Below are 19,898 nucleotides of genomic sequence, written 5' to 3' on the forward strand. Positions count from 1 at the left end.
ACCCCGTCGCCGGCCAGCTCATCGGATGCTCCGCCGTCTTCAGCATGTTGGGGCCCAGGCGATCTCTGCCCTTTGGCCAGACATGTCGGCTCCGCGTACTCCCAGTCGGACTGCTGACTGGCTGGAGGTGGCGGCCGGCCATCTCGAGGCTTGGAAGGGTTCCTCGGCCCACGCTGGAGCGCGCCGGGCCTTGGAGTTTGTCAAGGCGTGGTATCCTGGGCTAAATCTAGCCCAGTTGACCACGTTTCGGCAGGAGGCCCAAGAGGAGCTAGTGGTGGTGGAGCACGACCTTGTTAGATGGGCAGCGGCGATCGCCGAGTACACCGACACCAGCCTCTTAGTTCCTGAGCTGGTTGAGAATGGTGCCGAGGCGCCACCGGAGTAGTTTGGGCTGAACCCGGAGGATGATGAAGACTTGGCCGAGATGATCGACTCCAGCGATGAGGGAGAAGACGAGGAGGATGAGGAAGGAGAAGAAGATGAGCCAGAGGTCGGAGCGAAAGGCCAGCCCCAGCTTGATCGTGCCTTGAACAATGAGCCGCACTCGAGTGCACCGACTATTGCTGGAGGCGACCAAGTGCAGACTGACCAGCCGTCCACTCCACCAACTAGCACCACCGACTCCGCCAACCAGCCGGACCCCTCTGCAGCTCCCTAGGCCACCGATTTATCTTTATTTTCCCTGTTTTATCAGTCCCGATAAACTTTGTTAAATTTGCACAATTCCACCCGCAAGGTGTATTTCAAACTCTGTTGAATGCTGGCCAAGGGCCTTTTGATATGTAAATATGCTTTCGCGGAAGTTGTGTTTTTGCCGAGTTCTGACTTTTCTTGCTTTCTGCTCCTTGGCCTTTTTCTTTTGCCGCCCTCCCTTGGCTGCCGTCCTGCCAGCCAAACAGCCACTCTACGGACTGTTGCTTGGTCAAGTACTTAGCTGCTTTCGGGAAGGGAAGTACTTAGCCGACTAGAGCGTTAGCAAGTTAAGCAGAGGCCGGCCAGCTGGCTGTTTTAGTAGCCGGTCGATGAGGCGGGAAGCCGGCCTGAACTATGTGCGTGCTTAGGGTCTTTAGCCATTTTTCATGTGGACACCCTTTCCTGCCTAAAACTCCCGCCCCCCGGACAGTCGCTATGCGAGCTGCGGCTTCTGGCAGGAGAAGGCTTAGGTGCCAACACACTACTTGTCCGACTTCAAGAAGCATCACATAGTACAAGGCGGCGAGCCCCCGGGTCGATTGGTCGAATCCAGTGTGAGGCGGAATGATGAAATAACACATTCATAGGCATAATACTTATCATATAGAAAAGAGGGTAGCCCTTGAGCTCTTCTCGGGGGACCCGGAGTCTTCGTACTTAATACAAAAGATAGCGTGGTACATGCTGCATCAACTGTAAAATCTTCGAAGGAGGTTTGCATTCTACGGCTGCTCTGTCTCTTTGTCGGAGTCATCTCTCTTGCATGCTTAGGGTTTCTAAGCATTGATCAGGTAGTAGGAGTCATTGCCCAAAACTTTGCTAACGATGAATGTGCCTTCCCAAGGTGCCGAGACCTTGTGCTGGCCGACTGTTCGCTGGATCAGCCGGAGCACAAGGTCTCCCTCCTGTAAAGACCTTGGCTTGACCTTCTGATTGTAGTAGCAGCGCAGACTCTGCTGGTAGATGGCGGACCGGCTGAGTGCTAACAGCCGGCCCTCCTCCAGCAGATCGACACCGTCTTCTCGCGCTTCTTTTGCATCCGCCTCAGTGTACATGGTGACGTGAGGTTAGTCAAACTCAATGTTAGTTGGGATGACGGCCTCGGCACCGTAGACGAGGAATAAAGGTGTGAAGCCAGTTGACTTGTTTGGAGTTGTGCGCAGGCTCCACCGGACGGCCGACAGCTCATCAATCCAGTAGTCGGCCGACTGCTCCAGAGGCTCGACCAGTCGGGGCTTGATGCCGGAAAGGATGAGACTGTTTGCCCGCTCAACTTGGCCGTTTGACTGCGGATGGGCAATGGAAGCTAGGTCCAGTCGGATGCCCTGCGTCGCACAGAAACGGGCCAAGGCTCCTTTGGCAAAATTTGTGCCATTATCCGTGATGATGTTGTGCGGAACTCTGTACCGAGTGGTGATATCTACAATGAAAGTCACGGCAGTTGGACCATTCAACTTCTTGATTGGCTTTGCTTCTATCCACTTGGTGAATTTGTTCACGATGACAAGCAGATGGGTCATGCCGCCGTGTGCCATCTTGAATGGTCCCACCATATCCAAGCCCCAGACGGCAAAAAGCCATTCTAAGGGAATGGTCTTGAGTGCAGAAGCCGGTTGATGTTGCTGCGAGCTAAACTTCTGACACCCCTTGCAATACTTGATTAGATCCTTGGCATCCTACAAGGCAGTCGGCCAGAAGAAACCGTGGCAGAAAGCTTTGGCCACGAGTGATCTAGAAGCCACGTGGTGGCCGCACTCGCCTTGGTGGATATCTTTCAGGATTGCTTGCCTTTATCCGGCTCCACGCAACGCTGGTACACACCAGTGACACTATGCCTCACAAGTTCTCTGTTGATAATGGTGTATGTTGCTGGCCGACGTTGCACTTGTCGGGCTGAGATCTCATCAGTCGGCAGCTCTTTGTTCACCAGAAAGTTAAGGATGGGCTGCGCCAATCAAGGTGCTTCTATTTCTTCGACTGCCTGAACAGCAACTTGCAGGAGGGCGGTTGGGCTGGGAGGCGGCGGGTTTGAGTCGGATGCCGCTTGCTGTGTCGATGAAGTCCCCGGGCCGACAGCTGCTGTAGGATCAAAGTATGTCTAGAGGGGGGGTGATTAGACTACTTGACCAAATAAAAACTTAACCTTTTCCCAATTTTAGTTCTTGGCAGATTTTAGCTATTTTAGGACAAGTCAAGCAATCATCACATAATTCAAGCAAACATGCAAAGAGTATATTGGCAGCGGAAAGTAAAGCATGCAACTTGCAAGAATATAAGGGGAAGGGTTTGGAGATTTCAAACGCTATTGGAGACACGGATGTTTTTCCCGTGGTTCGGATAGGTGGTGCTATCCTACATCCACGTTGATGGAGACTTCAACCCACGAAGGGTAACGGTTGCGTGAGTCCACACAGGGCTCCACCCAAGGGCAACGGTTGCGCGAGTCCACGGAGGGCTCCACCCACGAAGGGTCCACGAAGAAGCAACCACCCACAAAGGGTCCACGAAGAAGCAACCTTGTCTATCCCACCATGGCCAACGCCCACGAAGGACTTGCCTCACTAGCGGTAGATCTTCACGAAGTAGGCGATCTCCTTGCCCTTACAAACTCCTTGGTTCAACTCCACAATCTTGTCGGAGGCTCCCAAGTGACACCTAGCCAATCTAGGAGACACCACTCTCCAAGAAGTAACAAATGGTGTGTAGGTAATGAACTCCTTGCTCTTGTGCTTCAAATGATAGTCTCCCCAACACTCAACTCTCTCTCATAGGATTTGGATTTGGTGGAAACAAGATTTGAGTGGAAAGCAACTTGGGAAGGCTAGAAATCAAGATTCATATGGTAGGAATGGAATGTCTTGATCTCAACACATGAGTAGGTGGTTTTCTCTCAGAACATATGAGTAGGAATGATGTATGTGTTCTGATGGCTCTCTCCTCGAATGAGAAGGAGGTGGAGGGGTATATATAGCCTCCACTCAAAATCCAACCGTTACACACAATTTACCAATCTCGGTGGGACCGAATCAGAAAACTCGGTCGGACCGAAATGGTAAACCTAGTGACCGTTAGAAATTTCGGTGGGACTGACATGCAACTCGGTAGGACCGATTCGGTTAGGGTTTGGGCATAACGTAATCTCGGTGAGACCGATTACACAAACTTGGTGAGACCGAGTTTGGTAATTAGCTAACCAGAGAGTTGGTCAGGCAAACTCGGTGGGACCGATTTGCTCTTTCGGTGGGACCGAGTGGAACTCGGTGAGACCGAAAAGTTACAAAGGGGAAACACTGAGTTTACATTGCAATCTCGGTGGGACCGGTTTGCTCTTTCGGTGGGACCGAAAAGTTACGAAAGGGAAACAGAGAGTTTGCAACCCCATCTCGGTGGGACCGAGATCCTTATCGGTAGGACCGAATTGCTAGGGTTTGGCAGTAGCTAATGACAATTGAAACTTGGTGGCGCCGGATAGGAAAAATCAGTAGGACCGAGTTTGGCCTAGAGTTTAGGTCATATGTGGATATGGGAAAGTAGTTGAGGATTTTGGAGCATATCATTAAGCACATGAAGCAAGAGGCTCATTAAGCAACACCTCATCCCTCCTTGATAGTATTGGCTTTTCCTATGGACTCAATGTGATCTTGGATCACTAAAATATGAAATGAAGAGTCTTGAGCTTTTGAGCTTGAGCCAATCCATTTGCCTTAGCATTTTGAGGGTTCCACTTTCATATCCATGCCATGCCAATCATTGAGCTTTCCTGAAATAATCATCTTGGAATAGCATTAGCTCAATGAGCTATATGTTGTTATGAATTACCAAAACCACCTAGGGATAGTTGCACTTTCAATCTCCCCCTTTTTGGTAATTGATGACAACATATAGATCAAAGCTTCGACAAATGATAATAAGCATGAAGTATATCGTCGCTTTGAGAAGTATGTGATAAGTAAGAGCTCCCCCTAAATTTGTGCATATATAAAATTTGCTTTGGACTGCAAATGCACAAAGAGTTAGAGTCATGGGTTACTCTTCCATGTCACATACATCTTGGTGGAGCGCTCAAAATGATAAGAATGACATACATGCACTCATCACCAAGAATAGTGAATGATCACAAACGATAGATAGCATGATAATATTTAAGCAAGCATTAAGCAAACATTAAGTGTAGCTTATGATCAAACACATGATCATCGATGTCTCACAAATAATGACATAGTATCAAGCACTCAAAAGCAGAAAAAGTTCGAAAAGACCACCAAATAAAACAAGAGAGAAAAGCAACACTCTCTCTCTCGAAGCCTATGATCTATACATCTTCTCCCCCTTTGGCAACAAGTTACCAAAAAGTTCCTAGAAAATGCATAGTGCTAAGTCGTCGCTCAGGCTTGATCTTCAGGTGGTGGTGGAGTCCAGATCACTCCAAGGACGAAGGCTTCGGTAGATGCTGAAGTAGTCGCTGGAGTTGGAGCTGAGGTAGACGCTGGAGCTGAGGCTGTGGCTGGTGCAGACGTTGTAGCTCTGGTGTCAGCAACTGGCAGTGCAGACGACCTTGGACCTCGTGGCACTCTAGAAAAAGCATGAGTTGTGGTCCTGCCTCTCCTCTCATTCATGTCCTCCTGGAGCTGCTCCACTATAGACTGGACTTCTGTTACCTTGACATCCAAGTCATAGAACTTCTGTTCCATGATCCTCTCTAGGCTCTGCTGATTTTTGGTGAGGTTGGCTATACTTTGCTCAATTCTCAGCGAGGATGCAATCAAGTAACTGAGCTGCTCTTCTTTGGTCTTCAAGAAGTACTCAGATGCCTCCTCTTGAGTAGGCATCCTGGCAGCTTTCTCCTTCTTCGCCTTCTCCTTCTTTGCAAATGCTTGTGCAGACGATGGCTCATTCTCTGTCATCACAACTTCATTGTTCTCAAAATCTGGACGGATGGGCAGGTGTTCCTTATCCAAAAGATATATGCCCGTGCCCATCTTGGAGTTGATGAGCTCCTGAATCTGAGTGGCATATCCACAGCTCCTCTTCTGATCTGCAGCTGTCCTCTTAATGGTTTCCACAATGAGACTCATGACCTTGAATTTCTGAGGCACGTCAAAGACATGAAGCAGGTTGATTGCGTGACCGCTGATCATCTTGTGATCTCCAAACTTAGGCAACAGAGTGTGCCTTAGTATCCAATTGATAGTAGGCAATCCTGAGAGCAGATAGTGCACTGAGCCAAACTTGAATGAGTCAAGAGCTTCATTGGGAATTTCCTTGTACATGTTGGACATGGAGTTATGGTCCATTTTCTTCTTGGCATAGATGTCCAAGTCCTCATCTTGCTCTTCTGGGGCATTGATGATCTGTGCCCACTCAGCCACTGTAGATTGGTACCTTGTACCCTCTGACATCCATGTAATCCTTCCATCCGGATAAAAGTGAGCTGTGGAGTAGAACTGCATGATGAGTTCCTCGTTCCACTTTGTGAGATTCTGCCCAACAAAGTCCTCTACTCCACATGCTCTGAAGCGGTCCTGAACTCCTGGATAGTGCTCTTCATTCTCCTTGATATAGGTCCAGTCGACCCATCTCATGTCATAAACGATTGGCTTCTTGTCAAGCAAAACAGTCTCATAAAAATCTTGTTGCTCCTTTGTGTGAAATCTGTAGTCCACGGCAGTCCTTCTCCTAGAAGCATATGGATCTGCTTCTCTCCATCTCCTGAGCCCTGAGTCTCTCCTGAGCTTCATGTCCTCAGCCACAAGATGAGCATCGTTGTGGTCTGGGATCTTTGGCTTGAGCTTCCGAAGGACACTCTCTTCCTCTTCTTCAATAGCTTCAGGCACTGGGGCCTTGTTCTTTTCTGCAGCAGGTATACTCCTTGTGTTTCTCTTTGGAGCTGTCTTAGGCTTAGATGCAGCCTTAGGAGCTTCCTTGGGCTTGGATGCAGCTCTCCCTGACCTTATGGCATCTCCCATAAGTTTGGCTGCCTTGGGTGCTAGTGCAGCAACCTCTTCTTCCTCCTCCTCTTCTACCATGATGGAGGCTCTCCCAAGCACTTTGGCTACAGTCTTCTTCACTCTCTCTTTCCTCTTCTTGCCCTCAGCAGCAATGGGCTCAATGGGAGCAGGTGCAGTCTTCTCAGTTGATGCTCTAGCCTTAGACATGGGCTGCCTGCCTGCTGGCCTCTTGATCTTCAGGCCTGGCTTTGAGCCTTGAGCTGGCTCAATCCTCTTGGAAGTGGCCTCTTCCTCTGCCACATAGTCTTCATCCTCAGAATCAGACGTTCTCTTCTTCCTTTGACGTGTGGCAGCCTTAGGCAGATTGCTGGGTGTGCTCCTGCTGCCATCATCAGAAGAACTTGAGGGGCTAGTGCCCTCACTCATCACGACTTGCTGCTCTGAGAGGTTCTGGCTGTCACTTTGATCAGACATGTTGCAAACTGACTGCTGACCTTGTGAATAGATTATAGAAGAGATAGAGTGGATGAGCATAAAAAGAAACAGAGATTTTTGCAAAAGATTAATTCAAAAACTTAGTTTTAGTTTTCCACAGAAAGCATCTCGGATCTATCGATTTTCAAACTCGGTGACACCGAAGCAGTTTTGGCACCAGAACTGGTGAACTCGGTCAGACCGAGTCACAGTTCGGTGGCACCGAGACTGCTAGGGTTTCACAGAATTCCAAAATCGGTCGCACCGATAAGTTATTCTCGGTCAGACCGAGTTTAACTTGTGCAATGGCAAAAGCCAGATCGGTGGGACCGAGTTTTTCAACTCGGTGGGTCCGAGATGGTTTCGGCGGAAACCTAACCCTAAAATTTTCAAATTAAACCTAATCTATGAGCGTTTTGACTGGATAGAAGTTTATCAATCGTGGCAAGATTCATGATAATCACAATGTGCTAGGAATCAGATTGAGGAATAGCACAATGATCAAGTCCATACCCTAGTTCGGCATGGACTTGCTACGGCGGCAACGGCGGGGCAGAAATCCGTTGACGGCGGCGAAGACCAGCGACTGGAGGCTGCTGGCGGCGAGGAGACGATCCAGAGACCTCGAGGGCAGAGCAAGCTATCGCGCGGGCGAGGAGGTTTCGGAGAAATTTCCAAAATTCTTCCCGTCACTATATATAGCCCGACCCTGTCGGTGTGACCGAGTGGAACAACTCGGTGGCACCGAGATGCAAAACTGTGTGCAGTTATTGCAACTCGGTGTGACCGAAAAGTTCAAATCGGTTGCACCGAGATCAAAAACCTAGATCAACTTAATGAACTCGGTAGGACCGAAAATGGAGTATCGGTCGGACCGAGATTCATAAAGAGGTTTTGGAAGTTTAAGTCTATGATGAATCGGGGACTCCGAGCGCTCCTCACACAGAGTGGTTCGAATCTGACTTGATCAAGTTTTGTGATGCAGCATGAATAGAGTTTGAGACGAGAAAAGCATAGATAGCTAGAGGAGGTTCTTAGGCATTCTTGTCCATCCACTTGGCAAAAGAAGATAAAGCCAAACAATCAAAGCAACAAGTGGATGTCCTCGAATGAGTAAAATATGCAACCAACATGCTCACACAATAAGATAGCAAATGAAATATGTGGCAAAGCATGCACAACCAATTCTAGCATCGATCAAGCAATTTGCGATGACTAGGTCATCTATATATGAGTATATTGACTTAGGAGTCAAGTGAGAACACTTGATCATAGGTCATACTCATCGTTTAAGCTCAAGTGGGGTTACCACTTTTACATAAAGCATTGTTTTGTTCACATCTTTAGAGTTGCTTTAGCTCAAGTCTTAGAGTAAAGCTCCACCTAGATGTGATATCCCCCCTAAGAGGGATGAACTAACTTTGGGTTTTGTTGATGATGACTTCATGTAGATATTGAAGATGTGGATGCTCAATGTTGATGTAGATCTCTTGGAGCTATCCATTTGAGTGAGTTGCACTTTCAATACCTACATGGGTTAGTCCCACAAGGAACAAACAAGGATATCCATAGACATAGAGTGATGCACACAAAAGATGATGTCCATGAAAACTTTAGGTTACCTTGTCCCTTGTCTTACCAACAAGAGGGTTTGTGACTCCTTGAACTAGTGCAAGATGTGGAAGTTGATTGCACTTGTTCTTGCCAAAATGATAAGAGTGAAGTATGTTGGCGGAGTCACCCTCGAGAACTCTCTAGTTCTTCTTCTTTTGGATCCACATCATCTTGATGGGAATCCTTGGAGTTGTAGTCGTACTTGATGAAGTGGAACTTGAAGTAGTCTTGGGAATCCACTTGACTAAGGTCTTAGGAGCTTCTTCAAATGCATCAATTTCCTCTTGAAGCTTGTCCTTGCCTTTGTGCTCGTAGTCTTGTGGTGGAAGATCATCTTGAGCTTGTGTCCCCTTGAAAGAAGTATACTTCTCTTGTTGAGGGACAAACTTCGTCTTGGGGTATTGATCTTCTTCCCATTCAACTCCATTGGCATTGAACTTTCGTTCAAAACCAATGCCTTGATTCTTCCGGTGTATTCCTTGCTTGCGCACAATTTCCTCGAATTTCTTACTCCCGGCAAGGCTCTTGTATACTCCTTTCTCTATAATTCCCTTCAATAAGCTATTTTCTTGCTCAAGTGTAACTTGGCTAAGAGAATCATTAGTGGAATCAAGAGAACTACTAGAAGCAACAATATTGGATTTAGCATGATCATTGTTACTACTAGAGGAAGAATCTTTCTTGTTACTAGACTTGACTTGAGGCATGTAAGTGGATAACAGTAAACGCTTGGCAATGTAAGAAGAACTTTTCTTGCGGAGATCATCATTGATTGCCTTTAAGAACTCATGCTCTTGCTCAAGATTGAGCTTTTCAAAGCGTAGCTTCTCATGAGCCCTTAAAAGTTCTCGATGATCTTCGAAGATAGTGTCATGAGCTAACTTAAGAGTTTTTAGTTCTTTAGTTAGAGCCTCAATCTTCTCCTTATCATTGTCATTCGTTTTATCTTGATTAGCATGATTAATTGGTTTTTCATCATAGTATTCATCACTAGAGTTGTCACCAATCAAATCATCACCTAACAAGTCATCTTCATCACTATTGAAATCAACATACTCGGGGTGTGTTGCCTTAGGACCTTTGGCCATGAAGCATCTTCCAATTCCTTCATTTGGTGAGTCAAATATGTCGTAGGAGTTGGATGACACAAGTGCTAGACCGGCAACACCTTCATCTTGAGTATCTTCGGAGTCGGAGTGATAACTTCTCTCGGAGTGGCTGTCGGAGTCGGAGCCGGATACCCATTCACCAACATGAGCTTGATGTCTTCGTCTTGTGTAGCTCCTTGATGATTTTTCCTTCCTTTCCGAATCCTTGCTTCTCCGTGAGTATCTTCATTCATAACGATCATCTCTACTCCTTCTCTCTCTTGGTGGTGATCCTTTGCTTCTTCTTTTTGGAGAATCTTCTCTTCTCTTGCAGGGAGCCGTACACTCATTGGAATAGTGTCCGGGTCTTCCACAATTGTAGCAGTTTCGTTCTCGACTAGAAGATCTTTTGTCATTGTAGGACCTTGATTTGGAGCTTCTATCTTTGCTTCTACTCTTGTAGAATTTGTTGAAGTTCTTCACCATTAAGCTCAATTCTTCATTGAAGTCTTGTTTCTCACTTGATGATGTAGGGGCTTCACATGAGGCTTTATAGGCACCACTTGATTTTTTGTGAAGTTCCTCTTTATCCTTAAGTGACATCTCATGAGCGACAATTCTTCCAATCACCTCCGTTGGCTTGAGATCTTTGTAATTGGGCATCATTTGGATCAATGTGCACACGGTATCATATTTTCCATCCAAGGCTCTTAGGATCTTCTTGATGATGAATTTATCGGTCATCTCTTCACTTCCTAAGTCGGCAATCTCATTTGTGATGAGAGCAAGCCTAGAGTACATTTCGGCGACACCTTCACCATCCTTCATCTTGAACTTGTCAAGTTGGCTTTGAAGCACATCCAACTTGGATTCCTTGACGGAGTTGGTACCTTCGTGCATATCAATCAAAGTGTCCCAAATTTCCTTTGCATTCTCAAGGCGGCTGATTTTGTTGAATTCTTTGGGGCACAATCTGTTGAAGAGAATATCACAAGCTTGAGCATTGTATTGCAACATCTTCAACTCATCCGCGGTAGCTTCACGGTTTGGTTCTTTCCCGTCAAAGAAGTTACCTTGCAAACCAACACACACAATAGCCCAAACGGCGGGGTTATGTCCAAGAATATGCATTTTCATTTTATGCTTCCAACTAGCAAAATTAGTACCATCAAAGTAAGGACCTCTACGGTGATAATTTCCCTCGCTAGACGCCATACTCTCCTAGGTTGTGAAACCAAGGCTATGACCACCAAAAGCTATGGAGATCAAGCAAATGGAGACCAAGGCTCTGATACCACTTGTAGGATCGAAGTATGTCTAGAGGGGGGGTGATTAGACTACTTGACCAAATAAAAACTTAACCTTTTCCCAATTTTAGTTCCTGGCAGATTCTAGCTATTTTGGGACAAGTCAAGCAATCATCACATAATTCAAGCAAGCATGCAAAGAGTATATCGGCAGCGGAAAGTAAAGCATGCAACTTGCAAGAATATAAAGGGAAGGGTTTGGAGATTTCAAACACTATTGGAGACACGGATGTTTTTCCCGTGGTTCGGATAGGTGGTGCTATCCTACATCCACGTTGATGGAGACTTCAACCCACGAAGGGTAATGGTTGCGCGAGTCCACACAGGGCTCCACCCAAGGGCAACGGTTGCGCGAGTCCACGGAGGGCTCCACCCACGAAGGGTCCACGAAGAAGCAACCACCCACAAAGGGTCCACGAAGAAGCAACCTTGTCTATCCCACCATGGCCATCGCCCACACAGGACTTGCCTCACTAGCGGTAGATCTTCACGAAGTAGGCGATCTCCTTGCCCTTACAAACTCCTTGGTTCAACTCCACAATCTTGTCGGAGGCTCCCAAGTGACACCTAGCCAATCTAGGAGACACCACTCTCCAAGAAGTAACAAATGGTGTGTAGGTAATGAACTCCTTGCTCTTGTGCTTCAAATGATAGTCTCCCCAACACTCAACTCTCTCTCATAGGATTTGGATTTGGTGGAAAGAAGATTTGAGTGGAAAGCAACTTGGGAAGGCTAGAGATCAAGATTCATATGGTAGGAATGGAATGTCTTGATCTCAACACATGAGTAGGTGGTTCTCTCTCAGAACATATGAGTTGGAATGTGTATGTGTTCTGATGGCTCTCTCTCGAATGAAGAGGAGGTGGAGGGGTATATATAGCCTCCACACAAAATCCAACCGTTACACACAATTTCCAATCTCGGTGGGACCGAATGAAAACTCGGTCTGACCGAAATAGGTAAACCTAGTGACCGTTAGGAATTTCGGTGGGACTGACATGCAACTCGGTAGGACCGATTCGGTTAGGGTTTGGGCATAACGTAATCTCGGTGAGACCGATTACACAAACTCGGTGAGACCGAGTTTGGTAAATTAGCTAACCAGAGAGTTGGTCAGGCAAACTCGGTGGGACCGATTTGCTCTTTCGGTGAGACCGAGTGGAACTCGGTGAGACCGAAGAGTTACAAAGGGGAAACACTGAGTTTACATTGCAATCTCGGTGGGACCGATTCGCTCTTTCGGTGAGACCGAAAAGTTACGAAAGGGAAACAGAGAGTTTGCAACCCCATCTCGGTGGACCGAGATCCTTATCGGTAGGACCGAATTGCTAGGGTTTGGCATGGCTAATGACAATTAAAACTCGGTGGCGCCGGATAGGAAAAATCGGTAGGACCGAGTTTGGCTTTAGAGTTTAGGTCATATGTGGATATGGGAAAGTAGTTGAGGGTTTTGGAGCATATCATTAAGCACATGAAGCAAGAGGCTCATTAAGCAACACCTCATCCCTCCTTGATAGTATTGGCTTTTCCTATGGACTCAATGTGATCTTGGATCACTAAAATATGAAATGAAGAGTCTTGAGCTTTTGAGCTTGAGCCAATCCATTGTCCTTAGCATTTTGAGGGTTCCACTTTCATATCCATGCCATGCCAATCATTGAGCTTTCCTGAAATAATCATCTTGGAATAGCATTAGCTCAATGAGCTATATGTTGTTATGAATTACCAAAACCACCTAGGGATAGTTGAACTTTCAGCTGCAGCCCCCGGGCCAGGTTCTGAAGTCCCCGGGCCGGGTGCGACTGCTTGTGGGGAACCCGACTCATAAGTCGTGATCACGAATGCATGTGTATAGTGATCCCAAACATCAATGCTCACTGAACACACATAAGCTGAATAACAAGAGTCTTACATCCATACATACCGTCTTGCATAAATTATGACCGTCATGGTCGAGTCTTGAGAATAACTTCGCAGCGGAAATCTTCGTCGATAACTTGGACCCATGCCATCTGCCTTAACCCTACATGCATTCTGACTGGGAAGCGTCCTAGCTCGCATGTTCGTCACCGATGTATTCTTCATCATATCATGTTTTTCATGCCTGGCCAATAAAATAACCAGTGGCAATCCAATGAGTACTTTGAATGTACTCGCAAGCAACCCAAGGGTGATAACATAATAATTATGCAAGGCTCTACTACTAATTTCGCATTTTTGCGAAAAGCTAGTTTTTCTCATGCAAGTATGAACATCATTTACCAAGGACATGAATGTGTCTGCAACAAGTATCAGGGGGTTATAGACATCAACATCGAGACATAGTTATGAACAACTCATGCTCAAGCTCTCCGTGACTTTCTCACGAATCACGTCAATAGATTTACCAAACCGTGTTGTTTTCCAGAAACTTATGGACATAGTCTAAGCAGCACCACCCAACTGTCCTTGACCGTACACTCTGCAGAGGTTGCACACTTTATCCACAAGATTCAGGGAAATTTCGTGTCATCCACGACCCACGGTACCTCAAGTACCCGGGGTAAGCACCCGATTACTATCTTTCCCTAGACGACACTAACATAGAGACCACTCGATTGGTAGTAACCCCCGTGCCCAACATTTCACAACCTAACATTGTGGAGCCGCGCTCCCATATTTGTCACATACCACTGGCATGGGGTACCAACGGTGTGTCCGGTGCCCCATAAAAATGTTCTTGGCCGCCCTACCTGGCACGACCCCGTCCTGAGAGAGTGCAACAACAACTCTCTTGTCAGTAGTAATGCGGGCTCCAAGCTAGTATCGGCCTAGGTAATCAATAATGCCCTTTTCCATATAAGGGTAGATTGGTTGCGCATGTAAGGTTGGGACAGTCGACAAATCTTAAATCTAATCCGTTTTTGTAAACAACACTTTCATCAAGCCTCGGTATACTACCTCTCCACCAAGTAGTGACCTAATTCATCATCATCTCCCAGGGGCATTAGTAGCACCCACTGGGCTATATGCAAGTATGTCATCCACACTTGTTTCTTTCCATGCATAACCCCGACACCTTTTTGCATAGCCAACTACTATAGCATATTTCTACAATCCATTAGCACAACTCTAAACAAGGATAGAGTCATGAACAATCCAAGTATCAACGGGTATGCAATAGAAGCAAGCCCAGCAAGGTTGCCATTCAAGAACCATCATGCACTTGATGAAAGAGTGAAAATGTTCTCATGATATAAATGGGTTCAACATGGTCAAAGGGTTGCTTGCCTGGTTCATCAAAGTCTTCAAGTCTTCTGGTTCATCTCCAAGTATTTCGTCTACTTCGTCAACTAATGTCGGAAACAATCATAGTAAGCAACACAACAATGCAGAAAATAAAAGTGCTCTAAAATATCAATTGGACTTTTCTAGGATAACTTTGGTCATATGAGTAATAACCAAATTGGTTTCATTGGGATTGGATCAGTGGATATTTCTGAACATTTCAATATGATAGAATCAATGGATTTATGGATTTGCAAGAAGTGTACAGAAATATATTTTTGAAAATGAGTAGAGGCACCCATTTAAAAAAGGATTATTTTAGAAGCATCTAGGATTTGGTTTCACTAGATTTGGAGTCAAAATGAATATTCTATGGATTTGCAAAGTTGACAAACATGAAGAAATGGCTCATTATTTTGTAGGGCACAGAAAGTATTAATAAAAATGTTCATAACCTAAGTTATGAACTTAGATATATCTGCAAATTTGAATCATGGCATTTAGATCAAATTTGAGCTCTCTATGATTTTCTGAAGTTCTTCACAGAAATGAAAAATGGGGTTTTAACAAATATTTCTGAAAAGAAAGTTTCTGGAAAAATGTTCAAATAGCCCCCATGTGATAGATCAGGATTTATGGATCCCCTAGAAATTTGAATCATCATATTTGGAGTTAATTTGAATATTTGGGAGATTTTACAAGTTTTTGGAAAAGAAAAAGACAAAGGAAGGGGGGTTTATACCTATACCGCGCGCTGGGTGCAGCATAGCGCCGCAGCGCACAGGACCGGCCCAGCGGCTCGGCCACGAGGATGACAAGGCGACGTCGAAGGCGCCCAGCGGAGTGCGCCTTCGCTGTAGGGAAACGGGAGAGGGTGAACCCGCCTACACTTTCCAGTGTAGCTCGGTGGCTGGGCCACTGACGAGCGGGGGCCGCCTGCAGGTTCGTCCTCAACCTCCCGCGCAGGCCCGATGGGAGACAGAGGAGGCATCCGACGTCGGCCCCCGGCACTACAGGGCGTCTCCGGCGACGCTCCACCCATCGGAGTGCTCAGGGGACCTGGCCGCCCCCAACCATGGGTGGCACGGTCGCCCAGGGGCACTGGGTTTAGTAGGGCTCGGCCGCGGCGGACGAGGCTGGCGGTGACGATGGAACTCGATGGAACGACCACGGGGAGGAGAGGGAGAAGCACGGGAGGGGCTCGCGGTGATGGTGGAGGTGCTCTAGTGCGTCCTAGAGGGGAGGAGGAGGAGTGGTGGGTGCAAATTTAGGCGGAGTCCAACGGCTCGGCTCCGGCCATGGGGAGCGACGGAGGGCGCCGAGGAGGGGAGTGGGTTGGTCCAGGGAATGCACGGGAGGGAGAGAGGGCCAAAGGAGTAGAGAGGGGGCTCAGGGTGACCTTAAGTAGCCGACCCATAGCTCAGCGTGGGCGCGGCGCACGGGTGGCCGTGGAAACGGCTCGGGCGGCAAGGGGAGCGAGCGAGGGGTTGTCTTTGGTGGTCGTGGGGGTGGAGTAGGGCGCCAGGAAGAGAGAGGGGGAGCGGGGCGAGCTCCGGGTGGAGCCACAAGCTCGCACGCACATTGGAAGGCTCGGGCGGCTCTGGGCACGCGCGGCATGGGCAGGAGAGAGAGGGAAAGGAGGGGGCCTGCGCGGTGGCATGTTGCGGACGTCGAGGCACCTCGATTGGTGCAAGGGGGAGGCTCGAGGTGGTCGGGGGACGCGGCATCAACGGTCGCCTGCTCTACCCCGCGCTCGAGAGCATGCAAATGGCCGGCGTCCATGGCTTTTCGCGCGCACCCTGCGCGTCCACTTGTGTCTGGCTGCTGCATGGGGGAGTAAACAATTTGAAAGTTGCATTGATGCCTTGGGAAGCCACTAGAGGAGCGGTGGGGTTGAGAGAGAGAGAAAGAGAGGGAAAACTGATGTCTAGGGAAGAAAGATGGGTCTCTGCCCCCCTTAATCATTTCTCTTTGGGCAGCAAAGCATGCAGGAGGTATAGGAGGAGCAGGTGAGGCCATGGGAAGAATTTCAGCTCATGTAGATTAGTGGAAATGGCCAAAACATGCATTTTAAGTTTCTACCAGAATGTGTTTGATGTAGGTTTGGGCAAGCAAATGGACTTCCCTTGTCATGAGGCTTGACAGGGTCAAATGGACTGAGAAAATAAGAGGTTCCACCAAGATTGAGTTCATTTGGGCAAAGTTGCCAATGCAACTTTTGTAAACCCTAGAAATCAACAGAAATGGATTTTCCAAGATTTAGTCATGCAAATCTATTCTCCTTGACACACCACTTTGTGTAGGGTCATCATTTGAGGACTTTAACATGTCCACATAAATTGAGATCAAAAGGAGAAAGTTGCCAATGTAAAGTTGTTCAAATTAGGTTCTGGGCAGAGAGGGTTTTGGGGCACTTTGATCAAGATAACATTCTCTCCAACTTGTGCCCTTTGGTATAGATGAATAATTAGACCATTTGAGCATGTGCGCCAAGTTTTAGAACATTTGGACATGTTTGGCAATATAAAGTTGCTCAAACTTCAAAATGGACAAAAATGGTTTTGAGCGGATTTCATGGGGTTATACTATTCTCCATGACATGAGACTTTGGAAGATCATCAAACATGTCATATCTGACATGATAGAATTTTCTTGGAATTTTTGGGAAATATGGTATTTGTAAGTATTTCAAAAGCTTGAAATATCCAGAAAGGGTTTTTGAGGGATTTGACCAATATTTTGAACATGACCATGTGTTGAAACTCTTATATATGTACAATATATGTCCAATAAGTTTCCCTAGGTTTTTTCCCAAATATTTTTAAAGCATTAAAATAATTTTAATCTATTAAAGACCATTTTTGGCCTAAAGAAAAAGATTTTAAATAAAATAGGAAAATAACTTTTAAAATTATATTTTTGTGGTTTATGGGAGTCCTATATCTAATAGGATTCAAATATACCTTTTGAAAGATTTTTCACACCCCAAATCAAGTACTTGCAGTGCAAACCTCAATTCAGGGGTTTTTGGAAAACTAATTTTACAAAATACTTTTTGGCCAAATTATTTTTGTAAGAAATTATTTTTATGTCCTATACACCTGGCATGGTCATTGGTTCAAGGGTTTGGAGCAAGGAGATGAAGTATAGGATTTGGAGGATTTATTTGATTTTTAGAGCACTTGCAAACAACAATCAAACATTAATCAAAGCAAAGACAAAACACACAAAAGTTTTTGTCAAAACCACATTTTATCCTGATTTATTAGCTTAAGTGTTGTGGCATGAAAATGAGGGTGTGACAGACCTACCCCCCTTACAAGAATCTCATCCCCGAGATTCCCAAAGTAGGCGTGGAAAGGAGTACGGAAACTTGGATCTAGGGTAGTCTTCACGTCCTCATACTACTTATGCTTCCGAGTGGTGCTCCATTGAACCTTGAGGTACTTGATGGTGTGGCTTTGTGTACGACGTTATGCTTGATCCAGGATGCTAAGGGGTCTCTTGCGTATGTCGGGTTGGACCAGGGGTCGATGGCTCGGTGACTGATGTCCCGGTCGAGGATGGGCTAGTTAGGAAGTTGGAAACACTCCCGAGGTTCTGTTGTGTGGGAAAATGTTGTGCATAGTGGGTAAATTAGGTGGTAACTCCAGCTGGCAACTGTCTTCTCTTTCATCTCATAGCAATCTCGGTGGGGGTTGTTAAATCTTGGAGTGAGCTTCCCTTTGACATGGAAATGTTTGGTCCTTCTGCGAGGAGTGACCCGTTGGTACACATGGTCTTCGGCACAGGAGTTTACTTCTTGACGATGGTGGTTGGTTTAGTTCTTCCTCCTTGACTTTGCGGTCTTCAAATGTTCCTTGACCAGCTGAATGGCTCTTCTTTCGTCTTTGGGTAGACAAGTAGGTCAGCAAATAATGATGACAACTATCTTGCGTAAGTACTCCATGGAGACTTTGTTCACGGGCTACATAAAGTAGGCTGGGGGATTGGTCGTGGTCATGGTTAAGTGTTGGCCAAGGTCTTCTCGGTCTAGAGCCCAAGCTTGAGGTCATGATCTGATCATGTTGTGGTTTGGTAAGGCTTAAGGGTTTCAAGGATTCTAGGATGCGAGTGAACATTTATCATCTTATCCTTGAGCATAATTCCTGAGATGCCAATTATTCTATCTAGTCCTCCAAACAGATCACCTTTTACCACCGAAAGTACCAACTCGTGTAGGTCAGCTTCAATCATTACTCATGCTATTATTATCCTCATGACCCTCGAGAGGAGGTTTAACAGAATTATACATGTCTACGGTCCCCAAAGTCATATGTATGGCTACCCCTAAGAATCCATGGGTAGGGCATACAAGCTGCTAAGCTTGAGTTGAATGTGACATTCCAAGTGCTCATCCTATTCTCTCAAGGTCTAAGGTATAGCATCTCTATCCTAAGGAAACACGTCGTAAGCCACCCAAAATCTTGTTTCCTTCCTATGAATCAACTCCAACATCCCGTTAACTTCCATTAATCACTATGTAATCCATTAATTCTACAAATCCAATGTCTATGGTGTTCCACATGATCTCCTAAAGTCCCTATAATCCCCAAATACTTGAAAGAGATACCCTACTGTAGTTAGTCCACCAATTTCCAATATCATGATCAAGTAAACTCCAGGGTCAAGCTTATATCAACTCCGACAATTAATCCAATCTCCTAGTTTATCGTCCACCGAGAAACATGCTATCATGATCGGGATCATCAGTCTAAATCCAATTTACCCCGAACCATGTAGACTCACTTCAGCATCTATACTCCACTAGGATCACCTATTTAAATCCAGATATCATGTTCAACGAGAATTCCTACATGTTTCCCTCAAGTTATTATCGTAATGTCAGCTATCTCCCATCAATGTCCCTTGGCTAAGTCTAATCCTTATGCTTCCAAGAATTTCATCTTGCGACCATGATGGTCCTACCATATCCAATTTACTCAGGGGTAATGAAAGTTATGGTAATCTATAATCATGATCCCTCCAAGTTCATCTACCAACATGAAAGCCTTATAATCCACCAAAGAGTCTCAGATAATTCCTCAAGGTCATTGATATAAACTCATCAAGTCATTGTACTCTATTCCTATATCCTCAAACTGGTCTTCCCTATGGCATCGTCAGTTTTGGTGCTATATTAGGATGATAATGTGCTTGTTTACTATGTCCACTAGTTCCATAATGAACCCGGTGGGAAGCAAGGGTTACTGAGGCTTCACTAATCCCCTTGCAATTTGTAGGTTAACACACGGTTAAGAATTCGAGCTAGGGTATCTTGTGAAGTCTCGAAGGGTCTAGGGATGTGTTTCTAGTCTGGAGGGTTAAACATAACTCTACAGGGTTGCACCTAGTCGAGGAGGCGGTAGGAAAAGGTCTTCATTGCTAGCTGGTTGCCGAGGTAGAATCCTTGGTGTATCTTGTCTTGCCGGTCTTCAGTTGAGGAGAGAGATGAGAGGGAAAATAT

The sequence above is a fragment of the Triticum urartu genome, chromosome 3 (assembly GCF_003073215.2).
Source record: "Triticum urartu cultivar G1812 chromosome 3, Tu2.1, whole genome shotgun sequence".
Lineage (NCBI taxonomy): Eukaryota > Viridiplantae > Streptophyta > Magnoliopsida > Poales > Poaceae > Triticum > Triticum urartu.